We start from the raw sequence: 8,177 nt of genomic DNA on the forward strand, positions 1-8,177 counted from the left end.
GATGAGAGGGCCTCTCCACTTATAGAACAGCCACGTCTGTGACTAAAGTTCCTGTCTCAGATATTAGCTCCAACTTTGTCATATTGGAAAGAAAACTCATGTCAACATCAATTTTTCTAGCTTTGCCACAGATTCTGATTAGGATTAATCTCTCAAATGTGAATTTTCTTTTCTGACGTATGAATCTCCCTTTGTCTAAATGATCTCTTTCAGTCCTGGTTGGATGTTAATCATCAGTTTAGAGATGTGCATCTCTCCTTACTTTTATTATTACTGAAGAGAAATGCTACGCATAGCATCATTTCTACCAATTTACATTACACCTGGTACAACTGGCAGCTAAGCCCCAAAACTTAAGATGTTCAGCCATGTTTGGCTTCTTTCAAAGGGTTATCAAATGTTTTACAATTCCAGTGTTGGTGTTGTATGCTGAGATTACAGTGTTAACTTGTTTACTTTAAAGTCGTAGGGAAGTGGTTTTCCAACTGTTGCATGAATTCAGTCGGATTGATTCAAATTCAGTCTCTGATGTATTATGATCTTCCATTCTGAATTTTTTGGTCCTGTGTAAGGTTTCATTTTGAATTCTCAGTTATGCTTTATTTTATGTTATTCTGTATTGTCAAGATCTATATCATTTTTTTTTTTTATTCTTAGTTTTAGTGTTCCTTTTTATCTCTTTTCAGCATTTTTGCTATTATTTATTCCTTGGTCTAGTTTTACTTAGTTATTCATTTTCTTATTCTAAGGTTATTATTTCCATTGCTTCAGTTATATCCAGTCCTTTCTCTTATCCTATAGTTTCTCCCTTGGTCATTCCTTGTTTTGTAGTCATTAGTTTTATTCCCCTTTAAACTTTTTTTTTAAGTTATTTTCTTATTACAGTTAAACCCTGTTTTCCCTGGTTACTCATTATTGCCCCCTAGTGCCCCTTTCCTTTCCCCCTTAGCTCCTTTCTAGCTGCTTCTGTTCACACCTGCTCCCAATTAACTGATTAATACACTCTTTGTTGTGTCTCCCATATATACTCCTCATCTGCAGGTCCTCAGTGCTGGATTCTCTTCATTTCTTCTTTTTTTCCCCCCAGAGGGCCTCTCCTGTCTACAGCTGTGCTGCTTTGGTCTCTTCCTGAAGTAGCTGCGGCAAGCCATTGCCTTCTTTCGCTGCCCTAGTGTGCTGATCACTGGAGGGCCCCTCCAATCTCCTGCTGCTGGACAGCAATCTCCCAACACAGAACAGCAGTGCAACGAACTGGGTCGCAGATACGCTGCAGCACCGCTGAAAGCGACTGTACCCCAAGATGTTGCCTCTGGAGGAGATGTTGGTATTCCCCATACTGGTTCTCTGGGAATCTGGTTCACTAGGGAACACCGACAGCTTTCATCTCTTCCTAATAGAAGTGCGAAGCTTTGGCAATGACCATATGACCATATACCTAATATTATTTTTCCTTGTCTAATGTCAAATTGAAATTCAGACACCTACATATAAGGTTTTATTGACCATTATAATATTTCATATCTAGCTGCCTCGAAAAAAGTTTTACAATGCACTGAATCCCTGCTCCATTTCTCTAGAATTCTCACCTGAAAAATAAAAAAAAATCAAAAACTTACAGTAATAAAAAAAAATCATGGAGTGATCGGAACATGGAGGAGTGGAGGAGAACTGCAACATTTCAGCACAGACATCTTGACCAACAGAAGAAGAGCAATGAGACTAACAGTGGAGATGCAGGACATAAAACACGTGGCTGAAAGTGGGAAACTGAAGGAGAGATACTAATAAACAGCAATAAAGCTAAATAGAGGAAACACAAGGAAAACCAAGCCGAACAGAAACAACTAAATATAAGGACAGCATAGAATAAACTTGGGAAAAGAGTATTGAATAAATAAAAGTAAAAAAAAGAAGTTAAAAATTAAATGAAGTGAATGAGCGATGATGAGGTTGCGAGGTTATTGAAATTAAACTGAAGTGGGAACGTGATGGCTGCTGAAAGCAAATCACTTCCAGTCTGCGTTGTTTTTGGATCTTGGACAGAGGCCACCCCTGAATTGGTACACGCCCTGTCTCTCTGCTGGAACGCCCCAGGCCTTCCCTCAGATGAACTGGCAGATCGGTCAAGAAAGAAAAGCCTGGGCATCTCTGTTGAGGCCAATGCCCCCGTGACCAGGTCCCAGATAAATAAAAGAAAAATACCAGTACTTCACAGCTTGGATTATTGGTTTCCATTTTCAGATTTGGCTGTGTGTTTCCTGGATGGGGCCGCCTTTTATAGCTGCTTTTTGTGTCTCTGTTTCTGTCTCCTTGAACCTCAGTCGGCTTCGGCAGATGGCCGCTCACACTGAACCTGGTTCTGCTGGAGGTTTCTTCCTGTTAAAAGGGAGTTTTTCCTCTCCACTGTTGCTACAAGCATGGTTAGTGTGAGGGATTGTATTTGAGTCAATGCAATCAACTGGTTTTCCTTAGATAGAAAACGTTGTATCAATTTGACTGTATGATCTTGTTGAACTATAAAGTGCCTTGAGATGATATGTGTTGTGAATTTGGCGCTATATAAATAAACTGAATTGAACTGAATTGAAAATTTAATAGATTTCATCATCCATACCTACAATTATGATGAGAAACTTCTAAAATCTCCCAGAAAGAATCTTTAGGTTTGTACATCAGTAATAATACAACTTGTTTAAAAACTCCAATTCATACATGCTCATCATTTCAGGGCTGTTTTTTTTCGATTATCATTTTGAGCTGAAATTTAATGAAACAAAATGTTTGAAAATGCAAGTAAGTATGATTTTAGCAATGGTTAATTTCCTTCTTTAGTCCCTAGACCAACACAGTCATGAAGAGAATACTTACCATAATACAACGATGAATTGTTTAAGACAGTAAATTAAGTAAATGAGGTAAAGTGTTCCAGGTTTGGAACCACGATAAGAGATCACATCCCATTTCGAAGCACTTCTCTCCAACTTGTTGACCTGTTTAGACGTCCGTTCCGTTTGTATAAATTCCCATCGTAGAGTAGGAAATGTGTTTGTTCTCCAGGAAATGAGATGGCATTCCAGGGGTAGCAAATTGGCTCCTTTCCATCTGCCTTTCTCAAGGGACTCTTTATATTTCTACTGAAACCAGGAGACACTCGGCTGTCAGGGGTCAGCGGAGGAACATTCGACTGCCTTGTGTTGAATTTTTATAAAAACAAAGAACCACTTTCTTTTTTTCCCTCTCGTATTTTCAAAACACACTGACTGTACTTTAGATGAAGGGGCATAAAAGAAGGGGACGTAGAAAACAAAGAGGCATGTTATAAACACTAAGAAAGTCATGAGCTGCAGGAAAAAGGAACAAAGAAGGTCTTTCTGATGGTTTTGATGAAGGTGTCCCTGTAACCAATGGTTAGCTCCATCACTCTATCCTCATCTAATTTTACAGGGTAGGCACTTTAAAAAACCAGAATAGAAATACAGGTTTCACAGAAAAGTATATTTATGACTAAAAGATCAGGGCCTGTAATCACAGATGCTCAGAGTCAAAGTGCTCCTAACTTAGCCTAGAAATCAGTCCAGGCTTCAGTTAACCTGTGAGCCGCTTTTTGAGTGAATCTTGTTCCATTATTGTTGTACGGAAAGAAAAAGTTAGTGAGAAAGGTAAGTATTTAAACACCCTGTGATTTTTTCTAATTATTCCACTTGGAGGAGTCTGATATATTTATCTTAGATACAGGTCCACTGTGAGTACAACGGAGTATTGGGGCCAGGCTAGAGATTTTTTACATTTTATTATTAATAACAATACGAGAAAAAAGTTTAAATATTTTGAGAATAAAGTTGTAACATTATGAGAATAAAGTTGTAACATTATGAGAATAAAGTTGTAACATTACGAGAATAAAGTTGTTACATTACGAGAATAAAATCGTAACATTACGAGAATAAAGTCGTAACATTACGAGAATAAAGTTGTAACATTACGAGAATAAAGTCGTAACATTACGAGAATAAAGTTGTAACATTACGAGAATAAAGTCGTAACATTACGAGAATAAAGTTGTAACATTACGAGAATAAAGTCGTAACATTACGAGAATAAAGTCGTAACATTACGAGAATAAAGTTGTAACATTATGAGAATAAATTTGTAACATTACGAGAATAAAGTTGTAACATTATGAGAATAAAGTCGTAGCATTACCAGAATAAAGTCGTAGCATTACGAGAATAAAGTTGTAATATTACGAGAATGAAGTCATCAAACAACAACCCGTTTCAGAAAGGAAGCTTTGAGCTCCGACCAGCAGATGACGGCCGACCAGCTTCACCAATCAGCTGAGTCCACTTTGACATCCTGACCAATTTGATGCTGGTGCCAAAAGATTTCCTTATTTGTCAAACCAGAGCCAAAGTATAACTTCACATAATGCTTGACATTCCTCATTTTCTAGGTAGGAAAGGGCCTCTTGTAAGAGATGTCATAAAATACAACTTTATTCTCGTAATTTTAGGACTTTATTCTTGTCATGATGGGTTCACTGAAAGCGACCCAAGAATGCAGAACACCACTGACGGACACAGGGATGAAAGTTTAACAAGTTTATTTATGCACAAGCACACAGATTGTACTGGTTCGGGTTCGGGGCCTGAATACTGGTTCACCGGAGTCTGCGTGAGAGACAGATCAGTTAGAGTAGCCAACAGGGCTTTGATTTCCTGAAGTTCACAGATTGTACCTTGAGGGTTCTTGAGGTTAGCTTTGGGAGAGTCTCTGTTGGATCTGGAGAAGAGTTCATCAGCAGAGTCCGTTTGCTGCTTCAGCGTCTTACGTCTACAATGAACAGACCTTGGCTTTGGGAATCCCAGCTCTAGTCCAGAGCTGCTTGAGGTTCTCTGAGAATTCTTCAGGTTTGGCTCTGAGGGTCGGCTCGGCAGGTTAGCTCCTCCTGAGCTTTCACTGAGGAGACACAGGTTTCCTAGAAGACAGAGACAATGGTTAGAATCCAAGCTGGATTCAAAAGTCATAGAGTTTACACTGAGGATCTAGGCTTAAGCGCTGACCAACTGGAACAACACTGCGGCGTTGAGGCAAGGTCTGAAGACAGCTTAAGTAGTGGATCCTCTGATGATCTTGATGAGCTGCAGCTGTGCAGGAGGCTCCCTCAGAGGATCCACGGCGGACTCTGCTGGAGAAAGGTGGAATTTCTCCAGCTCCCAACAATTCTCTTGATAATACGACTTTATTCTTGTAATTTTATGACTCTTCTCATTGTGAGATTTTTCTTGTAATATTATGACTTTATTCTCGTAATTTAGACTTTATTCTCGTAATTTGTTCTCATAATTTTATTACTTAATCTCATAATGTTAGGAATTTATTCTCGGAATTTTATGACTATTCTCGTTGCGACTTTATTCTCGTAATTTCTAGACTTTATTCTCTTAATTTTAGGACTTCATTCTCATAATTTTATTTACTTTATTCTCATAATGTTACGACTTTATTCTCGTAATTTATGACTATTTTTGTTGCGACTTTATTCTCATCATTTTATAGTCTTAATTCTCATAATGTTATTTGTTTAATATTTATTTTTGAAATAGAAGAAAAAAAATCTCTAGCCTGGCCCTAATACTCCATGGTACTGTGAGAGACATAATCCAAAAAACCTTTGGTTCAGTAGCCTTTGTTTATGTTATTTATTGTTTTGTTATTTTGTATGGGACAGTGCATATTAATGGTCATGAAAGAAAAAAACAGGAATGTAAACACGCCAGATATAGCTAACGGCTTTTCTCCATCTGTTATCCCAAAGGGCGGGGATCACACATGAGTCAGGCAGAGACAGTTACACAGACATATATACATCCACGTTGCACATCCTCCACAATCAAACACTCTGGGCATCGCACATCACCGCTATTTGCACACTTTCCACAAATTGCACATATGAATTATTACACCATGTCCATCATTACAATGTTCCCATTAAAACTCAGTCTACAATATTGCACAATCCCTCTCATACTGGCGATACGTTTACATAATTTGCAGGACAAACACAATCATGCTCTCACACGCATACACAGAATTCTATCCCGGGATAAAAAAAATATAAAAATCATATAAAACTGTATCATCCCTACAAACCATCACATACTTGATTTGGCTACAGCCAATGTTTGGTCTGAGCCTTAAGATCCGTACTTAGGATATTATCTCTTTGTTTGTGGGAGAGTATACACAGATAGCCACCCTGGACAGACAAAACATTTTGCGTATTGAGTATAAACATATCTTCTCTTTCTGTACCTCATGTACTCCTGTCTGAATTATCTTTACATTTAATAAACTCCTTCAGCTGTGTTTTGACCAAAGACTGTGAAAACTATGTAAATCAGGCAAACTTTTAAAATCCACAATGTTATTGAAGTCCAATTTGTAATTACAGAGGTCTAATGTTTCCTCAATTTTTTTGTTTACCAGGTTTGCACATACTGCAGGTGGGATTTTGGCCCTTTCTCCACACAGATCTTCTCTAGATCAGTCAGGTTTCTGGGCTGTTGCTGAGAAACATGGAGTTTGAGTTTCCTCCAAGGATTCTCTATTGGGTTTAGGTCTGGAGACTGGCTAGGACGCACCAGAACCTTGATATGCTTCTTACTCATTGGTTATCCTGGCTGTGTGCTTCAGGTCATTGTCATGTTGGAAGACCAAGCCTCGACCCATCTTCACTGCTCTAACTAAGGAAAGGAGGTTGTTCCCCGAAATCTCTCTTTACATGTCCCAGTTCATCCTCTTCTTAATACACTGCAGTCTTCCTGTCCCATGTGCAGAAAAACATCCCCAAAGCATGATGCTGCCACCGCCATGCTTCACAGTAGGGACACGAGGTGAACCAAGACCAAAAACTTCTACTTCGGGCTCATCTGACCAAACAAACATTCTCTCATTACTCTTCTGGGTTATCCATGGGGTTCATAGGTAACTGAAGACAGGTTTAGAAGGGAAACCTTCCGTGCCACAATTTTTAATAACAATATCATGTTAGTGTATTACCCAAAGTAACCATTAAAACCATGGTACCAGCTCTCTACCGGTGATTGACAGGCTTCTCCCGTGTAATTCTAGGCTGATTCCTTATGTCACATATGAGACTTTGCATGGACCTAAGTCTGAGGGTGATTGACAGTCATGTTTAGCTTCTTCCATTTTCTGATAGTTGCTCCAATAAATGATCTTTTTTCACTGCTGTCATTGGACGGCTCTTTAGTCTAAGCCATATTAGTAGTTTGAGTCTTGTATTCACACCAGCCCTGTTTAGTTCACTTTTATTGGCCCATAGTTTGTTTGGCCAGAAAGTTTGGTTGTGTAAGGAGCTATAAAAGCGCATTCAAACTAGTTTTTTTTCTACTTTCTGCTACTTTAGATCTCCAATGAAATGTAAAATAATAGCAAATATAGCTAATAAGATGTTGAAACTCCAAAAGAGATTTGATCCCTAAGAAACAGGTGCAATACGGTATGTCTGAGTGGAGTTGTCATATGTTGACGTCATAAGAAGGGGCGGGGCCCCGAGCAGGTCTGGTACCTACGCCTGCCCCCAAAGTGAACAGAATATAATCTAGAAAATGTAATAAAAAAAAAGGAGAAATTAGTATAAACCAAGAAAAAAAGAGAAATTTAAAAACAAAAAACATTAAAATATAATTTCTGAAAACATTTTAAAATAATTTTCATCCATTCAAATGTGAAAAAAAATCGTAGAAAAACAGCGTTCCTCTCAAAACCTTTTTTTTTTTGCAGAAATAATGGAAACCAAATTCACTCCATATACCGCAGGCGTCAGGGTGATGGTTATAAGAACAAAATCACTTAAAAAGAAACAAATGAGGTTGAAGAAAGAACACACCTTTATTGGCAAAAAATTATATATTACAGGCAATATATGCAAAATCAAACAAAAGAACTCACACACGAAATACTTAATTCACATCAAACGTGTCACAAGACTTGCGAAAAAATGTCGGGAACACAGGAGATTATTGCTTGAACCAATTCTGTTAAAAAATGCTGTAATATATTAACACAGACTGTAGCTGTGAATGTCAGTGCTCCTGAAACATGGCTGCTCTGGAAGTGGGCTGGGAATATGGTCAACAGGTTTGACTACA

The sequence above is a fragment of the Cyprinodon tularosa genome, unplaced genomic scaffold (assembly GCF_016077235.1).
Source record: "Cyprinodon tularosa strain WSP-4 unplaced genomic scaffold, ASM1607723v1 ctg593, whole genome shotgun sequence".
Lineage (NCBI taxonomy): Eukaryota > Metazoa > Chordata > Actinopteri > Cyprinodontiformes > Cyprinodontidae > Cyprinodon > Cyprinodon tularosa.